Here is a 21,726-nt window from a genome sequence, read left to right as displayed (position 1 = left end):
AATCTCAGTCAGGCAGATATAAAGTGATAATGGAGTTTTCGAATTTAATAAAATAGGGATAGAGATACTTATGTAAATCATTGGTAGGAATTTCAGATAAGCGAATGGAGATGCTTTTCGTTCCTCTGAACCTCTGCTTTCCTGCTATCTTCATCCAATCAGTCTTACTCCTTTCCATGGCTGGCTTTATGCAAGGGCATCACCGTTGTCAGTGGCTACATCCCCTCCTCTCAGTGAATAATATGCTCACGCACCCTGTCACGGCACGGCTATTCATCTGTCGGTTCTCGATCATGCTGGAATAGGATTCACCCTCCTTTTGCGTCTGTCACTAACGCCCAGCACTCGCGAGTTTGAAGCTCGTCACAGTCATTCAATCATTGAATCCTACTCGGAATACCACGGACAAGGTTTAGACTTTCCGGATTCTCTTGAATGCCGCCATCATTCTAGCTTACGCCACGAAGATTCTGGTTAGGAGATCTAAGAGATATTCATTCTAGCTTAATTCATGTAGAACAGAAGTGTTTGTCAGGCACGCGTTCATAGGGGAGAAGGATGATGAGCGTCACACATAATCATCACCTTCATCACGTTCTTGGGTGCGAATGGATATCTTAGAAGCGAAATAAGAAGAATTGAATAGAAAACAGTAGTACTTTGCATTAATCTTTGAGGAACAGCAGAGCTCCACACCTTAATCTATGGAGTGTAGAAACTCTACCGTTAAAAATACATAAGTGAAAGGTCCAGGCATGGCCGAGAGGCCAGCCCCTCTGATCTAAGAACCAGGCGTCCAAAGATGCCTAATACAATAGTAAGAGGTCCTATTTATAATAAACTAGCTACTAGGGTTTACATGAGTAAGTATTTGATGTATAAATCCACTTTCGGGGCCCACTTGATGTGTGTTTGGGCTGAGCTTAAGTGTTGCACGTGCAGAGGCCATTTGTGGAGTTGAACGCCAGTTTTTGTGCCAGTTTGGGCGTTCAACTCTGGTTTTGGATCCTTTTCTGGCGCTAGACGCCAGATTTGAGTAGAAAGCTGGCGTTGAACGCCAGTTTACGTCATCTATTCTTGGCCAAAGTATGGACTATTATATATTGCTGGAAAGCCCTGGATGTCTACTTTCCAACGCAATTGGAAGCGCGCCATTTCGAGTTCTGTAACTCCAGAAAATCCACTTTGAGTGTAGGGAGGTCAGAATCCAACAGCATCAGCAGTCCTTTTTCAACCTCTGAATCTGATTTTTGCTCAAGTCCCTCAATTTCAGCCAGAAAATACCTGAAATCACAGAAAAACACACAAACTCATAGTAAAGTCCAGAAATGTGAATTTAACACAAAATCTATTAAAAACATCCCTAAAAGTAACTAGATCCTACTAAAAACATACTAAAAACAATGTCAAAAAGCGTATAAATTATCCGCTCATCAAACACCCACATTGGTGTTTATCCATGGGGGCGAACTCATCCGGAACTTTCACAGTGTCTGGCCACACTTACGACATAGGGCCAGTAGAATATCGAGTCTTGACCTAGAGCACGTGGTGGCTAGTCACTGCTTTCATCTAGGGAAACTTGTATCTCAGTAATCAATTCACATTCATTCATACCATTGCATAATCATTCATTATGACCATATCATCAATTATACATCGTATAATTTCACTTTTCATACATCACTCATCATAACCCGGGGCAAGTGGGGCGAAACCACAACCCTTGCGTCCACCCGTGGAGCCTCTATACTAACCAACCTAGAGCAAGTGGGGCGAAACCACACCCTTGCGTCCACCCAAGAGGTACGTTCTCATATGTCCAGGAGGAACTAAGGAGGAGATCCTAGCCTCCCACCATCTCGCTGGAACAAGGAAAGGGATCCTCACTTTCCTTCATCTCTCTGGGGTCGCACTTTCGAGAAAGAGGACTCAAGATAAAACAATCATCCAAATTCATATTTCCATTATCAGCCATAAATCAATATTTATCATAACCATCCAGCTCATAATATAATCCATAACCAACCATAAATCATTATCAAATACAGCCCATCGGCTCACGGCATACACCGCACTTCCACGATCACCCTAGCAACTCATAAAATCTTCATTAATCACAATTCATAATTAACTCTCCCCTTACTTCATTCTCAAGCTACCACCCTTCCTAGCTTCCTCTCATTACTAGGCATACTATAAGGATTTTGGACTAAACAGATGAAAATAGAGGCTTAGAAGTTTGAAATTCTATTTTAAAGACACAAAAGTCATATTTCTTTAAAACAGGGTCACGTAAGATTACAAGTTTGCTGGGAAGATGGAACATTTAAAAACAAGGTTCTTATAAGAAAACAGGACAGTGTGCGTACGCACAGGGATGTGCATGCGCATGCCCAGGAGGATTTTCAGAAAGTGTGCATGCGCCCAAGACTGTACGTATGCACAGAAAGTAAAATTTTCATTGTTGAGTGCACGCACAGATCGTTCGAATGCCCCCAATAGAACGCACTTCCTAGCGTGTGCATGCACACAAGGTTGTGCATACGCACATCTCGCAAAACTTTGTTGGTTGTGTGTGCACACAGGGCTGTGCTAGCGCTCCCAACAGTAAGCCTTCCCCTGTGTGTGTGTGCACACGAGAGTGTGCGTATGCACGTTTTCAAAAACACACGGGGTGTGCGTGGGCACAAGGCTGTGCGTACGCACAAGTTAAAACTCAGCCACTGTCCAGAGCGCGCGCACAGTTGTGTGCGTGCGCACACATACCAGAAATTCCAAATTCTGCAACATCACAGAATTCAGATTTTTGCCCCAAACTTTCAACGATCATATCTCTCTCTACAAAATTCATATTTTTACAAAATTTTACCGATTTAAAGCTCTTCAAATTATCTTCAATTTAATATAAAATTTGTTGAGTTTCGGAGACTGTAGTTCAAGATATGATCTTTTGAAATTCATCAAAAATCCAATTTTACCAAAAACAACAAAGATCTCAACCTACCAAAATTTTCAACCAAAACCAAACCTAAACCACACCAACTTCAACTCACATCAGCTCTTACCATATGTTTCATATTTCACCACTCATATCATCAGATTCTCATACTCAATTATCCATGATTTCACACTAAACCCCATCTCATCCAACAAACTCATCAATATTCATTCTATCACTATCAATCTTCAACATTAACCTCATTCCTTCTCAATATCAATAATCAACATTATTTAACAACATCAACAATATTACTCATCCAAATTCATCATACATCATACATCAACCACATTAAATCATCATACATCATCATTCAATAATTTCAACAACAAATTTAATCCAATCCTATCCTATGGGTCACTAGCCTAAGTTTTCACATTACAGTACATTTTAGATACAAGAAACCGAAATCATTCCTTGGCCGATTCCCCGCTCAACCCGGAACACTTTCAATATCACTATTTCACAAGCTCTCAAAGCTCCAACACCCTTCAACCAGATTTTTCAGCACCACAAGCCCACTCCAAGCTTTCCAAGACCTCAATCAAGCTCCGACATTCATACATACATATCCTAATACACAAAACATACACCCACACATATCAACTCAATCACTAATGACAAAATCTTAAGTGCTTCACTTAGGGTTAAGGATCTTACCATACCCAAGGATCAAAGAGGCAAGATTGAGCTTCCCCTTCAAGCTAATTGGATCCTATAACATCAAAGAGTCTAAAATCTCAACACTTTAACCCAATAATTTCGAAATCAAAGCTGAGAAAACTGGAAGAGATTCATGACTTACCTCTTGAATAAAGTTGTGGGCTTTGTAGAGCTCGGCAACATAGTCGTGTGACCGTAAACGGTGCGGCAATCAGAGCTCCGGATCAAAAGTTATCAAGGATTGAAGATTGAATGAGTTTGAGTTTGGGAATTGGGGCAGCAGCGTGAATTGCATGAAATGGGAGAGAGAAATAAGTTGAGTTCATTTAATTAAGTGAGTGGGTGGGGTCTACAGGCTCGGTTTGGATCCGGTTCATCCGGTTTGGCCCGTTTAGTCGAATATTCGGCCAAATTTTTTAAAATTAGTGTCAAAAAATATCGTTTTAATTTTCTCTATTATATTAAACCATAAAAATCACATTTTTTATTTTCTAGAATAAATTTTAATTTATGAATTAACTCTTTATTAATTAACCGGGTTTTACACCAAATCCTTAAATTTTCTCACCAAATAAAATGGACCCAAGCTTGATCAATTATCCTTCAAACCAAATCTCTACCAATCAAACGAAGCACTTCCTCTGCATCAACTCCATTTGGGCAAACCCAATTCTTACCCAACATCCACCAAGCAAACCATATAATCTAATCACAACAATTTACTCAATATTCATACAAGAATTTTCACCTAAAATTATGGATAATGAAGGGAGTTAAGCTTCCTTACCTTAACCCACTCAAAATTGGGATAGAACCCACTTGAAACTTGTGCTAGAGTACTACTAAAAAACCAAAATCACAAGATTTTAACGCCATTTATCCCAAAAATGCAAAACAGTAAAGAATTCGAAAATGGAATGGGGATTTTGGATTTACTCACCATAATATTTAGATAGAATCGAAGAGGATAAGAAAAGTGATGTGTGACCACAAACGACTCGTCAATCGGAGTTACGGATTGAAAGTTATGAGGAATGAAAAATTGGGATGAATAGTGACATTTGGGGTTTCGTTTATCACTCTTCTCTTCTCTCTTATTCAGCTGCTCTCTCTGAAGGAATGGGGAATAATGTGGCTGAAATGTGGTTACGTGAGATCTATAAGTCTTAGACTTGGGCCCAACATAAGTCTGTTTGTGAATTTTGGTCCATTTGGTCTAATCATTGGGTCAAAATCTTTAAAATAAGTATTTTAATTCGTATTTTAAATATTTTTATCTCTCTCAATTATAAATTTAAATTTTTAACCTTTTTTATTCATAATTAATTTATTATTTATTATTTAACTAGATTTTACGAATTAAATTTTTGAAATAAGTGATTTTATAATTAACTTAGTATCCATTAAAAATTGATTTAGTTTGACAAAACTAAATGAATTACTTATTTTGAATTTTTATGATTAAAAACCAAAAAATTTTGTATATATTAAAAATTAGTTACCAAATCAAGTAATATATTTTTTTTATATAAATACATGTATTTTTTAATTTATTTTTAATATTTATTTTATATTTTAACATATATTTTATATAAATAGTATTAATTTAGTGATTAATTTTTTGTATACATATGATTATTGTAAAGGAAGATGTTCAAATATTTTGTTGTACTTTATCAGAACATTTTATTCCACTATTTTAAACCTTCTAGATATATTTAAAAAATGTAAGTCCTTGATATGGATAGCACTTACAAGAACCCATGTTGGGCATGCAACTGGTTCATACTTTGGTCAGTTTATAATGGTTCAAAATTTCGATACTTGCCCAAGTCGGTTGGGAAGTAGCTAGTTTTGTGCTGGGTGTTTACTAAAGGTGCCTTGTTAGTTGTTACTGGCTTACATGTGAGCCTAGCTAAGCTGACATGGTATTGGACCTTTTGGTTACATTTTTGTTGCTTTCACTCAAAATTGGCTCCAATTTGTATGATGTCATGAAACAAAAATTTTGGTGAAAAATATTGGGTACACGGATAAGTGTTAGTGGAACAGCTCAACATTTTTATTACAATGTAGCATTTTTGAAAATATTTTGATTTTTATGTAAATTTAGAAACAATTATTTTACATCTTAATATTATTACAGAGAAGTAATTGAATATATTAAGAAATTAATACCGGCAAAGTTAAATAATTTTTTAATAAAGACAAAATTAAGTATAATCAGGGTAGATATTTATGCTATGTATACAAATATTTTTATTCAATTCATATTTTTAAAATTTTTTAACTTTATTAATTATTTTTTATTTTATTACATAAATATTTTTGAATAATTATTGGAAATAAATTTAAAAGAAGATAAAATAAAAAAGTATAATTATAAAAAGTGATGTTATTAATTTGAGAGTAGTATTATCATTATATATATATATAATGTTTGTTGTATAGATATTTTTAAATAACTATTAAAGATATATTATTTTTTTATAAATATTTTTTAATAATTATTAAAATGATATAAATCTATATTAAAACTTTATATATAATTAATAAAATCACTATGTTATAATATACAATTGCATAATTTCAAATAAAATAACTAAAATCAGAGTATTTGAATTCAACAAGATAAATACCGAGTTAATAAACACTAAAGTGATGATTGAGATTCACGAAATGCATTGATTTAGTTTCTAAATTTCCAATTGCACTAATTATATTTTTAAAATTGTAAAAATACACTTTGATGCAGGAGCATGTATCTTTATGTTTGTGTCGTTAATTAAAGTAGTCTAGTTTAGCATATATTATTATATTGTGTTATGAGTTAGTCCCACATCGTCCAAGTCATGAAGGCATTTTCTTTCCCCACTAGTATAAAAAAGGTTAAATTACACAGTTAGTCCCTATACTTTCAGTGAAATTGTAAATTGGTCCCTATAGTTTAAAAGCTTATAATTGGGTCCCGGAAGAAAATTAAAATTTGTAATTAGGTCCTCAATAACCTTTACTGTCAAAAAAATACACAGTTACCATAATGTCCACTTCTTCTTTTTCCTTTTCTTCCATTATCCTTTCTCTTCCCCTCTTCCCCTCCTTTCTTCACTAGCAGCCATGACCATGGCATCAACCACCACAGCAGCTCCCTTCTTCTTCCCCTCCCTTCCTCTTTGCGAATTCAATTCCTCTTCAAGCAAATAATAATTTGCTGGGCTGCATTTTTGCATTTCTACTGTTGTTCAATGATGCTGATTATATGGTTTGAAATGTTGAATTACAATGAATTCAAAACTCATCCATTATGGAAATTCAGCTTCCTTTTATCGTAGTAGCAACTCGTCTGATCTTGCGGTGGTTCATTCAAAGAGAGCGCGACCCCTGCTCAACAGTGGACCTTAGTTTCTCAGTGGAAGAGGACCTTAATGAAGAAAGAAGTCAACTTTCTATACAAAATTCTATTGGATACGAGATTGCAACCAGAGCCATCTTGATTCGAAGAGGTCCTCTAATCTTCCTACTACGTCCTTTCGCTTATTCGATCATGTCCTTTGAGGTATGAATCAGTTAGCGGATCGAAAGGAAAGGCGCCGTTGGGGCACAGAAACGATTTGAATGGACGTGGAGTCGGGCGACTTCAATAACACAAAGTCTCAAACTTTGACTCTGCCCAATCTTTTTGAACTCTCTCTGATTACTTCAACATGTAAATGTAGTTTTTCTTTTATTTCTTGTACAAGCTTGGGCAAACGAATTATGTTCATACTTGAGGAAATTTGTGGGTTTTGAGTTAACTGAGTCCGGTTGTCTAGATGACCATAATGTAGATAATAATGTGATAATTCATGTTTTTGGATGTCAACGAATGAAAGATGCATTCTTGGTATTCGATGAAATGCTTGTGAGGAGAAGGGTAGCTTTTGAGGAATGTTGGTACATATCTGAATATGTTTTTCATAGTGCTAGAGCTACATGTTACCACCGATCCTAACTTCACCGCCGCTATTGCAACCGCCATCTCCTCCATCATCGGAGGTAACTACAACAACAACAACAACAACAATAATAATAATAATAATAATAATAATAATAATAATAATAATAATAATAATAATAATAATAATAATAATAATAATAATAATAATAATAATAATAATAATAATAATAATAAACCAAATAGCACTTGAGATGGTAACAACAACAACAACGACAGCCATCTCCTCCATAATCCAATTTATGACGCTCTTTTCTTTTTTTCCTCTGTTTTGGAAAGTGGATAAGTGATAATGAGAGGGTTGGGGTGGGGGTGGGGTGGGTTAGGGACTTTTTGGTCATTTTTAAATAGTTAAATTATAGTGTTGGTCCCTATACTTTTGCTAAAATTGCAAATTAGTCCTTACTGCTAAACACGTGCAACTCACATGTTTAAAATAGTGAATATGCTGAGGAATATTCTGTTAAATCAAATGGTGTTTGAACGGTAGGGACCCAATTACAAATTTTAATTTTCTTCAAGGATCCAATTACAAACTTTTAAACTATAGGAACCGATTTGAAATTTCACTGAAAATATAGGGACTAACTATGTAATTTAACCTATAAATAACTCATGTACCTTTTGTTTATGAAATAGAAGTTGAAGTTGATTTTTGAATAACCTGTGTGCTTATTTTCCTCTAGGCTCTTTGAGAGTAAGAGGTGCATCCTTGACTTGGTTGACCAAGGTGGGTTCATGGCTATTTTCACCATAGTGGGGTTGCTAACCTCACCAAGATTGGTAAATCTAAACTATGTCACCATAGTGGGGTTGTTAACCTCGCCAAGATTGGTGACCCAAGCGACGTTCCGGCGTCAGATTGGTATCAGAGCAAGGTCGGTCCTCGACTTGCTCCAGTAAAATTTTATTTAGTTCGTGGGTACGGTCTTTAGTGCGGTTCTCTTACTGTTGGTACGAGTCATCATCAGTACAGATTGTCTGCTACGAAGTTCCGGGTAATATTGTTCTTTTCTCTTCGTTTGGTGCCTTTTCTGTTGGTGATTATCATTCATTATCATCATCATTGGTGCATTCCCATCATCATTGTGCATCATCATAATATCGACACCAAGCATCAACCTCATTGCATAGTAGTAAAAGATGGCTCCAAAGCGTAGAACTACTCAAGAGATTGAAATGGAGGAGTTACGCGGTCAAGTTAAGGAGTTGCAAGAGCAACTTGTAAAACATGAAGCTACTCAAAATAATCATGGCAGGCAGAGTGATGACAGTTCTTCTAGTGAAGAAGATAATACAAATCCATTTCATTATTCTTCTTTGTCTGAAGATTTGTCCACACGAAGAGCGCGACACAACATGACTCACAAAGTTAAAGATTTAGGAATCAAAATTGATGTTCCTGAGTTTGAAGGGAGACTCCAACCAGATGATTTCATCGACTGGCTTTGCATAGTGGAAAGAGTGTTGAGTTAAAAGACATTCCAGACGACAAGCGTGTGAAGCTTGTAGCAATCAAGTTGAAGAAGCATGCGTCAGTTTGGTGGGAGAATCTCAAGCGTCAGCGAGAAAGAGAAGGAAGAAGAAAGATCAAGACATGGGATAAACTGCGTCGTGAGCTCAAGCGCAAGTTCCTTCCTGAACATTACAGGCAAGACACCTTCATCAAATTTCATAATTTGAGGCAAAAGTTGTTATCTATGGAAGAATATATAATGGACTTCGAAGAGCTGCTTATGAAGTGTGACATTCAAGATCCTGAAGAACAAATAATTGCTCGTTATCTTGGAGGACTGAACACAGAAATTTCTGATGTCGTTCAGCTGCAACCATATTGGACCTTGGATGATGTCATTAGGCTGTCATTAAAGATTGAAAAGTAAAGAACACAAAGGAATAACACTCAGTCGCCGAAGGACAAAGAAGTCATCCTTGATGTTCAACAAGAAGTGAAGACAGGATTTTTTAAAGGCAACAAAGAGCGTGGATCATCAGCTAGGAAATGCTTCAATGTCAAGGTTTTGGGCATATTGCTGCTGATTGTCCAAACCGAAGGGTTATCACTCTTGTCGAGGAAGAGGTTAATGAAGAACCAATTCAGGAGCAAGAGGAGGAAGGTGAGATTGACTATGCTATTGAAGAAGTTCCACCCGATTGTGGAGAAGTTTTAGTAGTTTGTCGAAACTTGAATATTGCAAGGGTAATAGAAGACGAAAGTTGGCAACGCCACAACATCTTTCACACAAGATGCACTATTGAAGAGAAGGTTTGCAAGGTCATCATAGACAGTGGAAGTTGTGAAAATGTTGTTTCAAATTATATGGTAGACAAACTGAAGCTTCCAACCGAGTTACATCCTCATCCTTACAAGTTGCATTGGTTAAAAAAGGAGAATGAAGTTAAAGTAACAAAGTGATGTGTCCAATTTTCTATGGAAAGTAAATACAAGGATAAAGTATGGTGTGACGTCATCCCGATGGACGCGTGTCATTTACTATTAGGACGCCCTTGGCAATATGATCGTCGAGCTATTCATGATGGTTTCAAAAATACATACTCCTTTATCAAAGATGGCAAGAAGATTGTATTATCTCCGTTACAACATGTAGATGGTCAAAAGAATCAAGTTGAGCTATGCATTTTCACATCTTTCAAATGCACTCACCAATGGAATCTTTCGCCAATACAAGATGAGCCTTTTTCAACCCAGGGAGGATAATGCAGGAGCCCTTTCCAACCCAGGGAGAATAATGCAGGAGCATGTATCTTTATGTTTGTGTCGTTAATCAAAGTAGTCTAGTTTAGCATATATTATTATATTGTGTTATGAGTTAGTCCCACATCATCCAAGTCATGAAGGCTTTTCCTTTCCCCACTAGTATAAATAACTCGTGTACCTTTTGTTTATGAAATAGAAGTTGAAGTTGATTTTTTGAATATGAAATAAGGTGTGTGCTTATTTTCCTCTAGACTCTTTGAGAGTAAGAGGTGCATCCTTGGTCTTCCCCACTTCCCATTTAAGATTCTGTAATTTATTTTCTGTCATTTATATTCAGTTCTTTATTTCCAGCATTTACAATTTTTGCTATTTACTTTCCCGCCATTTAATTTTCTGCAACTCTCAAATCAACTTCTGCTTAGCTCAACTAGAACATTCCTCCAATTAAAGTTGCTTGACCAATCAATCCCTGTGGGATTCGACCTCACTCTATTATGAGTTTTTACTTGAGGACAAATCGGTATACTTGCCGAGGGAAAATTGTTGAGAGACAAGTTTTCGTGCATCAAGTTTATGGCGCCGTTGCCGGGGATTGATTTTGTATAAACAATGATTAAATTAGTGGATAACTAGATTGAGCATTTTTTTTCTTTTGTTTGATTTAATTTCATTTGAGTGATTTACTTTCAGTTTTAGTTATTTTCTTTCCTTTACCCATTACCCGTTTGTAGTGTTCTCTTATTTGTTACAATTCAGATCACTAACCCACTAACTGTTTGATATATTGCATCACTCACACTAACAGCATTTCTGACAAGAATACTTCCTGCATTTATCTCTTTCTTGCTTGTACCTTGTTGGTTGTATGACAGGTAGAAGAAGCGGGGCTTCAACTTCCTTTGATTCTGAACCTGAGAGAACCTTCCTTAGATTAAGAAGGGAAGCAAGAGGAAAGAGAGTCTTTAGTGCTGAGGAAGAGGAGGAGTATTTTGAACCAAATATGGATGAGAATATGGAGAACTATCATGAAGAAGAGGCTCGCAACCATGGCAGAGAAGGTCTAGTGCATCATGCTGGACAAGAAAGAAGAGTTCTAGGCTCTTATATCAATCCAAACCCAGGAAACTATGGAAGTAGCATCCAAAAGCCAACCATACGTGCCAATAACTTTGAACTAAAGCCACAGCTCATCACCCTCGTTCAGAACAACTGTTCATTCGGAGGAAGTGTCCAAGAAGACCCCAATCAACATCTCACCACATTCTTGAGGATATGTGACACTGTGAAGTCTAATGGTGTTCATCCTAACACCTACAAACTGCTTCTGTTTCCTTTCTCACTCAAGGACAAAGCATCTAAATGGTTGGAATCCTTCCCAAAGGAGAGTTTAACAACCTGGAAAGATGTGGTGAACAAATTCTTGGCAAGATTTTACCATCCTCAAAGGATCAACAGGTTGAGAGCTGAGGTACAAACCTTCAGGCAACAAGATGGTGAAACTCTCTATGAAGCATGGGAGAGGTTTAAGGAATTGACAAGAAAGTGCCCGCCAGATATGTTCAATGAATGGGTGCAGTTATACATTTTCTATGAAGGTCTTTCTTATGAATCAAAGAAGGCAGTAGACCACTCATCCGGGGATCTCTGAACAAGAAGAAGACCATTGAAGAAGCCATAGATGTCATTGAGACTGTAGCTGAGAATGACTATTTCTATGCTTCTGAAAGAGGCAACACTAGAGGAGCGATGGAGCTAAACAACATGGATGTACTGCTGGCCCAAAACAAGATGATCACCAAGCAGTTGGCTGACCTTACCAAGAAGATGGAGAGGAATCAAGTAGCAGCAATCACTGCCTCATCACCAGCTCAAGAAGGAGTGAATACAGAGGCAGAGGGTGATCAGGAACAAGCCAACTACATTGGAAAGTCATCTAGGCAAAACCATGATCCATACTCCAAAACTTACAATCCTGGTTGGAGGAACCACCCAAACTTTGGGTGGGAAAATCAACAAGATCAAGGCCAAGATCAGAGACGCCACAACCCCAACAACAATGCAGCTTATCAACATTCCACACAGAGATCATATCAGCACCCACCTAACAACACATCTCAACATCCATACCAAAGCCAAAATGGCCCTTCTCATCCCTCCAACTCCAACTCACCATCATCCGAAGATAGACTCTCAAGGATTGAGACCCTACTTGAACGAATATGCAAATAAGTCCAGGACAGTAAAATGTTTCGAGAGGAAGTGCGGTCTAATATGCAGAATCAGAATGTTGCCATCAAGAAACTTGAGACACAAATTGGCTACCTATTCAAGCAAATTCCCAGCCATAACCTGTGTAGCAACACCGATCCAAACCCAAGAGAGGAATGTCAGGCTATCACCCTCAGAAGTGGGAAGGAATTGAAGGAAATTCCCAAGAAATCACAAGAGAAGAACTCAAATGAAGGGGAAAAGGAACGAGATGAAGTCCAAATTCCCATTCCCAGTTCACAGCAAAAAGGAGAAATGCTGAAGCCAGACGTCCCAAAAGCTCCATACCCTCAGCAATTGAAAAAGAAGGGGATGATAGCCAATTCTCAAGATTTCTAGAAATCTTCAAGAAACTACAGATTAACATACCCTTTGCTGAAGCAATAGAGCAAATGCCACTCTATGCCAAGTTCTTGAAGGAATTGATAACCAAAAAGAGAAGCTGGAAGAACAAGGAAACTGTGATACTAACAGAAGAATATAGTGCCATCATTCAGCATAAACTACCCCAGAAATTGAAGGATCTTGGGAGCTTTCAGATTCCTTGTATTATAGGAGAAATCACAGTGGAAAAGGCTCTATGTGATTTAGGAGCCAGCATAAATCTGATGTCTGTGGCTATGATGAGAAAAATGAAGATTGAGGAGGCCAAACCAACAAAAATGGCCTTACAACTCGCAGACCGATCATTCAAGTTTCCTCACGGCATAGTAGAAGACTTGCTAGTGAAAGTAGGAGACTTTATTTTTCCAGCAGATTTTGTAGTGTTGGATATGAAGGAAGGAGCCAAGGCTTCTATCATCTTGGGAAGACCATTCTTAGCCACTATTGGAGCTATCATCGATGTCCAAAAGGGTGAGTTTACCCTTAGACTACACAATGAAACAATGATGATCAATGTGTTCAAGGCCATGAACTACCCACAAGAACCACTAGGAGAATGTATGAGGTTAGACTCATGATGACATGTCACCATGTCATGTTTTTCTATGCTTTTTCATACAAGAAATTGATGATTTGTGCTTAAATATTGAATGCTTTTGTGCTTAAATGGTATATTTTTTTGATCTTTTAATTTTATAAATCATGTAGGAAATAAGAAGAAAAAGAAGCAAAGAAGCACAAAATAAGCTAAAAAGGAGAAAAAAAGAGCTTTGGGAACACTTTGAAGTTGGAGCACACTTTGGAGCCTTAGGCCACGCTTTTAAAAGCGTGGCCCATGACCAAATAAAAGGAAAATAGGCAATCAGCACAAAGCTCAGCTGACAAGGTGAGCAGAGCGCTACAAGAGTGCAAATTTCAACTTGGAAGCAAAATTTTCGCTAAGTTAAAATCTGGGCGCTCACAACATGACCATGCCTCCTTCCAAGGGCTATAACTTGAGCTACAGATGTCCGATTGATGTGCTTCCAGTTGCGTTGGAAAGCTGACATTCAGAGCTTTCCAACAATGTATGGCAATCTATATTTGGCATGAAATAAAGGCACGAATAAAATGCATCTTTAAGGGCCAAAAATAAGCAAAAAACTCAGCAAATGCTTCCACCAAGGTTCGAAGGGGGAGACACAAGGAAAACAAGGAAAGCAAACTAGCGCTCAGCTCACTTAGAGAGCACTGTAAGTGAGCATTGTCGTGCTTCTCTTCATGAAAAATCAAGGAAAATTGCTCCCCAAGTGCTTTCACCAAGGCTTGAACTTGGGACCTCCCCTTGGAAGCCAATGCTCAGCTCACAAAGTGAGCTGAGCGCTACCCATGAGCATCACACAAGCAATTTTGACACGGCCAGGGAGTGGAGCGCGCAACAAAATGGCACCAAGGCACCAATGCTCAGCTCACTTTGTGAGCTAAGCTTTCCCCTAATGCCTTCCCCAAGCAATTTTCACATGGGCCAAAAATTTAATTAAAATTTCTTTTGAACTCATCTCTTCACCAATTGAACCAAGGCCATCGAGACCCACTCTTCCTCAAATCCAAAACAAGCAAAGCCCACATCATCACTCAAAGGCATAAGAACAAGCTAGAATTAGGATTTTCATTTGATTTATTTTTCATTTCAATTTCATTTATCACTTTGTAAAGCCTATATAAAGGCATCAATTCCATCTCATTAAGGGAGCTGAATTGTATGGAGGCTGGCTCCACTAGGGAGCATTAGGAATAGAGAGCTTTCCCTCTTCTAGTTTATCTTTCTTTGAATTTGAATCCTGGATTGAGGGGAGAAGGAATTCTGTTTCCCTCTTGGTCTAAGATTTCTCTTGGTTCTTCTTCTGCAAGCTTTCAAGTGAATTGTGATTTGAATCAAAGTTCTCTCCATTGCTTTCATCTTTAATTTCCTGCATCTTTTTCTCTGTTGAATCTAGGAAGGGAGTGAGATCTAGACTTGTTTTCTAGTCTCTTTGATTCCTTGAGATCTTCAACCTTCTTTTAAATTACTGCAAATTAAGCATTGCTTTCCTGTTTTTCAATTCTTCAAGCATTTTTACTTTTTGTTGCATTGCTTCCAATTTACAGTTCCTGCAATTGATCTAAGTTCTTATTCACTGCAATTTTACTTCTCTGCTTACATTGTTCCCAATTTATTCTTCCTGCACTTTAAATTTCCAGTTACGTGATCTATTGCTCTTTTTAATTTCCAACACCCCAGCCCCTTTACTTTTCATGCAATTTACTTCTCTTGCAATTTAAGTTTCAGCTATTTTACTTTCTTGTTCTTTAAGTTTTCTGCCCATTTACTTTCTGCAATTTATAATTCCTTGTCATTTACATTCTGTTGCTTCAAGTTTCACCCAATTCCACTTAAATGTTAGCTTGACTAAACTAATCACCCACTAAAGTTGCTTGATCCATCAATCCCTGTGGGATCGACCTCACTCTAAGTGAGTTTTACTACTTGATACGACCCGGTACACTTGCCGGTTAGTTTTAGGTGTTTTGGAAATTCAGTTTTCCACAAAAATACCATCAAGTTTTTGGCGCCATTGCCGGGGATTGATTTAGATTAACAATGATTAAGTGGGTGAGAAGTCTAGATTAAGCATTTTCTTGGTTTTTGTTCTTGAAACCAAGGTGTTTGAGTTTTTGCCTCACTAAGAAATTCTCATCTCTGATATGAGTAATTTCAATTTTCCTTGGTATTGTGTTTTCAAAAATTCAAATGGAGTTCAACTCATCTTATGATCAAACAAATTTTATGGGATATTACCCACCATCACCAATATCTAATGGTGGCTGGGAATATCACCAAGAAAATACAAAGTCTGAGCACTCCAATCCATGGAGATTCATTTCAGAAACACAAGATGAGCAAGAGAATCATATGGGATATCTTCCTCCACCACAAAATGATGCAAGTTGCTATTCTAATGGTGGCTGGGAGGAGCAAAACCAGAAAACATTTGAGAGCCCATATTCCACTTATCAAGAGCCATCTTCACTTGAACGTGCCTTCAATTCACTTATGCAAAATTGTCCAACCTCACCCTCCAGTTTTTCATCTGAAAATTCTTCATCACTTGACTATGCCTCAACACAAAAACCATCCCAAGACTCACAACCAACACAAACTTCCACGAGCCAAAGATCCTCAATGTTTGAGTCCAGGTTCAACAGACTTGTAGAGAAACAACAACAATTCTGGAAAGAACTAGAAATCATTTCTCAGGAGACGAATGAGCAATTGGAGGACATAGAGAAACACTTAGAACTACTAAGCAAGGAAAATGAAGACCAATTGACGGGTGTGAAGGATAAAGTGGAAGAGCAAGATGAGGAGGCTACTGCATCAAGTGAACTTTCAATGAAGAATGAGGTGGTTGAAAATGAAACTGCACTTGAGGTGACAAAGGAACATGAACATTCACAACCTTCACAAACTTCCCTTGAATCTTTGATCGAAAAATATGAAAAGGAGATGAAGAAATCTTGGGAAGAACAACAAACCTCCTCCATAGAAGAACTATTAAGTCAAATGTTGAGTGCAAAGGAAGGAGTGGAGGAATAAAAAAGTGAGGAAGTCATTCAAGAAAATTCACACTTAAGTGGGGCAGAGAAGTACATGAAGGAAGATCTCATTGAACCACCAATGCAAGAGGCTCTTGATGAAAAGAAGACTCCAACAATCACACAACCACTAAGACTTGGATTCAAGGAAGTGAAGGCAATTAACAAAAGCACCAAGAAGAGGATTGTGACCAAGCTACCAAGGACAACATTCAAGAGAAGGTCAACCACAAGCAATCCAACCCCTGGACCAATAGCAAGCAAGGTCAATCAAGCCATGTACAAAAGAAAGCTTGCTGAGAGGAAACCAAGACAGGGGGCAATAGCTGAATCCTCTCCTCCCTTGAGGTCATTCCTCTTAACAAATTGGAAAAAGAGGAAGAAAGTGAAGAACAACATGCCAACAGTAGGTAATGTTTCTCTTCCTTGCTTTGTTTTCTTTCTTTGCTTTGTTTAAATTTCAATAAATAGGCATATGGTTACATTCTAAGTTTGGTGTTGCCATGCAACAAATTGTTTTTAATCTTCTGGGATGATTGCATTAAATTAAAAATGAAAGTGTCACACTAAGATTCTAAGTTTGGTGTGCCACTTATTTTATATGCAATTTATTCAAGCAACACTACTTGTTTGCATAATCATAATGCCTTTGCACTGTTATTTTTCTTTTGGTTTGACACTTTGTTATTCTGTTTACTTTAGTTATTTCTTTGTTTTTAATGCTTTCACTTATTTCGCTTCTTTACTGTGTTTGTTAAGACATTACCAAGAGAGCTTTATTCATGACAGATTCTTGGCTTGGTGATTGTACTTAACAAATAACAGTTTCACTTGCTTAGTTTTAATTCAAATAAATTGACATGTGGTTGCATTCTAAGTTTGGTGTTGCTATGCAACAAAATTTGGTTCTAATCCTTACAAGATACTTGCATCAATTCCAAGTGAAAGTGTCACACTAACTTTGGTGTGCCACTTATCTTTTATGCAATGTATTGTGCACACCTTCTTATCTATACAATCAAAATGTCTCTGTCTCTTGTGCCTTGATTGTTATTTTTAATTTTGCTTGCTTAAAACACATGTGCTACTAACATTTCATTGTATAAGGCATTCATGATCCATCTTAGCCCCATAGCCATTGTTCTAATTGTTGCTTGAGGGTGAGCAAGCATTTTGAGTTTGGCAAGGGAAAGGGAAGAATAAGAGGAAAATGACAACAATAGAGAAGATAGACTATAAGGTTGTAAAGTTCCTTTTCCTCTCATTTGTTTCCAGCACTTAAATTGCATGATTGTCTTCATCTTTTCTATTTACATGTGTGTATGAATAAAGCATAGCTTGAATATTGATTTATAACACGTTGTCATGACATTATGATTACCAACTTGAGTTTTGTGAATTCAAAGCAGTAAAGTATCATGATCATAAATAAACAAGGAATTAAAGAAGAATTTAGCATGTGCATACAAGTATTGGATAGCTAGTGTGATTAATTGTTGCTCAATTGCATTAGATTTTATTTAATTGAAGTTTTCATCTAGGACATTTTGTGAAATCTTTTGAAAATCATGAAAACCTTGAAGAAGCAAATACAATTAAAGCAAAAAAAAAAGAGAGAAAAAGGGAAAGAATGAGAAAGCTGAAGGCTCTGAGTACCAATGGCAATTTATTTGCTAAGTACTTGTGGTGTTTATGTATCAAGTCAAATGCTTGAAAACAAAACACTTAGAAGTCAAGGTTAGGCTCAAAGTGCAAAAGCACTCCCTCAAAGCTCAAGGCTCTGAGCATCAATGATTAGAGAGTCAAGAAAAGAAAAGAAAAATGAGCTTAATGAAGTCCTCTAATCAAATGCTTGTGGTGCTTATGTATCAAGTGGTAATACTTGAAAACAAAGCATTTAGAAGTCGTAGCTTTGTTATCAACTCATGGGGCAAAGCACCCAAAGGAAGAAGCTAATAAGAAAATCAAAAGCTTGTTTCAAGGAAGAAATATAAGAGAAAGATTTCATAAATTGAGCTAGATAGAAGCATCAATCATTTACATCTCTTTTGTGATTGTAGCATGCTTAGAAAACTAGCTAACCATGAACATTGAGTTGCTATTCTTCTTACCTTGGATTGTCAATCTTTATTGCATGATTCTTTTCTTGCTTGGGGACAAGCAAAGTTTAAGTTTGGTGTTGTGATGACATGTCACCATGTCATGTTTTTCTATGCTTTTTCATACAAGAAATTGATGATTTGTGCTTAAATATTGAATGCTTTTGTGCTTAAATGGTATATTTTCTTGATCTTTTAATTTTATAAATCATGTAGGAAATAAGAAGAAAAAGAAGCAAAGAAGCACAAAATAAGCTAAAAAGGAGAAAAAAAGAGCTTTGGGAACACTTTGAAGTTGGAGCACACTTTGGAGCCTTAGGCCACGCTTTTAAAAGCGTGGCCCATGACCAAATAAAAGGAAAATAGGCAATCAGCACAAAGCTCAGCTCACAAGGTGAGCAGAGCGCTACAAGAGTGCAAATTTCAACTTGGAAGCAAAATTTTCGCTAAGTTAAAATCTGGGCGCTCACAGCATGACCATGCCTCCTTCCAAGGGCTATAACTTGAGCTACAAATGTCCGATTGATGTGCTTCCAGTTGCGTTGGAAAGCTGACATTCAGAGCTTTCCAACGATATATGGCAACCTATATTTGGCATGAAATAAAGGCACGATTGAAATGCATCTTTAAGGGCCAAAAATAAGCAAAAAAATCAGCAAATGCTTCCACCAAGGTTCGAAGGGGGAGACACAAGGAAAACAAGGAAAGCAAACTAGTGCTCAGCTCACTTAGAGAGCGCTGTAAGTGAGCATTGTCGTGCTTCTCTTCATGAAAAATCAAGGAAAATTGCTCCCCAAGTGCTTTCACCAAGGCTTGAACTTGGGACCTCCCCTTGGAAGCCAATGCTCAGCTCATAAAGTGAGCTGAGCGCTACCCATGAGCATCACACAAGCAATTTTGACACGGCCAGGGAGTGGAGCGCGCAACAAAATGGCACCAAGGCACCAATGCTCAGCCCACTTTGTGAGTTGAGCTTTCCCCTGATGCCTTCCCCAAGCAATTTTCACATGGGCCAAAAATTTAATTAAAATTTCTTTTGAACTCATCTCTTCACCAATTGAACCAAGGCCATCTAGACCCACTCTTCCTCAAATCCAAAGCAAGCAAAGCCCACATCATCACTCAAAGGCATAAGAACAAGCTAGAATTAGGATTTTCATTTGATTTATTTTTCATTTCAATTTCATTTATCACTTTGTAAAGCCTATATAAAGGCATCAATTCCATCTCATTAAGGGAGCTGAATTGTATGGAGGCTGGCTCCACTAGGGAGCATTAGGAATAGAGAGCTTTCCCTCTTCTAGTTTATCTTTCGTTGAATTTAAATCCTGGATTGAGGGGAGAAGGAATTCTGTTTCCCTCTTGGTCTAAGATTTCTCTTGGTTCTTCTTCTGCAAACTTTCAAGTGAATTGTGATTTGAATCAAAGTTCTCTCCATTGCTTTCATCTTTAATTTCCTGCATCTTTTTCTCTGTTGGATCTAGGAAGGGAGTGAGATCTAGACTTGTTTTCTAGTCTCTTTGATTCCTTGAGATCTTCAACCTTCTTTTAAATTGCTGCAAATTAAGCATTGCTTTCCTGTTTTTCAATTCTTCAAACATTTTTACTTTCTGTTGCATTGCTTCCAATTTACAGTTCCTGCAATTGATCTAAGTTCTTATTCACTGCAATTTTACTTCTCTTCTTACATTGTTCCCAATTTATTCTTCCTGCACTTTAAATTTCCAGTTATGTGATCTATTGCTCTCTTTAATTTCCAACACCCCAGCCCCTTTACTTTTCATGCAATTTACTTCTCTTGCAATTTAAGTTTCAGCTATTTTACTTTCTTGTTCTTTAAGTTTTCTGCCCATTTACTTTCTGCAATTTATAATTCCTTGTCATTTACATTCTGTTGCTTCAAGTTTCACCCAATTCCACTTAAATGTTAGCTTGACTAAACTAATCACCCACTAAAGTTGCTTGATCCATCAATCCCTGTGGGATCGACCTCACTCTAAGTGAGTTTTACTACTTGATACGACCCGGTACACTTGCCGGTTAGTTTTAGGTGTTTTGGAAATTCAGTTTTCCACAAAAATACCATCAACTCACTGGAAGATGTAGTACAAGAGACTTTTGAAGAAGAAGAACTTGAAGGGTTAACAGAAGAAGAGGAAGCAGCATCAAACGAAGAGGCTGCAACAGCTGAGGTTCATATTCAGAGTACACCAGAGGAGAAGAATGAAAAGAAAGAAGCACCCAAACTTGAACTAGAGGCACTGCCGCCCACTCTCAAGTATGCATATCTAGGGGAAAATGGAAGTTATCCAGTGATCATAAACTCATCCCTCAGCCAAGAACAAGAGGAGGGGCTCCTCTAAGTATTACAAAGGCACAAGGATGCCATTGGATGGACCCTTGCTGACTTGAAGGGAATCAGTTCGGCCATATATATGCACAAGATACTGTTGAAAGATGATGCCAAACCATCCATTCAACCCCAAAGACGGCTGAATCCAGTCATGAAGGAAGTGGTACAGAAAGAAGTCATGAAGTTATGGCACGGAGGGGTGATCTATCCGATCTCAGACAGCCCATGGGTCAGCCCCGTGCAAGTTGTCCCAAAAAAGGGAGGAATCACTGTAGTTCCCAATGAGAAGAACGAACTAATCCCTACAAGGACCGTCACAGGATGGCGGATGTGCATAAACTACAGAAAACTCAATGAAGCTACAAGAAAAGATCATTTTCTCCTCTCTTTCATGGATCAGATGTTGGAAAGATTTGCAGGACACGCATATTACTGTTTTCTCGATGGTTACTCAGGATATAACCAAATAGTGGTTGATCCGAGAGACCAAGAGAAAACCTCATTCACTTGCCCATATGGGGTGTTTGCCTACAGGCGCATGCCATTTGGGCTATGTAATGCACCTGCAACCTTCCAACGCTGCATGCTCTCCATTTTTTCAGATATGATAGAGAAATTCATCGAAGTCTT

The 21,726-nt window shown here is 37.6% G+C and overlaps 1 non-coding gene across 1 annotated transcript; it reads right to left on the bottom strand.

Moving 5' to 3' along the window:
* Window positions 1-11,830: 11,830 nt before the first annotated feature.
* On the bottom strand, window positions 11,831-11,937 carry LOC112768820 (small nucleolar RNA R71). The gene has a single exon (XR_003186206.1). It is a non-coding gene; the product is annotated as a small nucleolar RNA R71 (small nucleolar RNA).
* Between the last annotated feature and the right edge of the window lie 9,789 nt (window positions 11,938-21,726).

This window comes from Arachis hypogaea, chromosome 17 (assembly GCF_003086295.3).
Source record: "Arachis hypogaea cultivar Tifrunner chromosome 17, arahy.Tifrunner.gnm2.J5K5, whole genome shotgun sequence".
In the NCBI taxonomy this organism is placed as follows: domain Eukaryota; kingdom Viridiplantae; phylum Streptophyta; class Magnoliopsida; order Fabales; family Fabaceae; genus Arachis; species Arachis hypogaea.
This window is presented reverse-complemented; position numbering and strand designations above follow the sequence as displayed.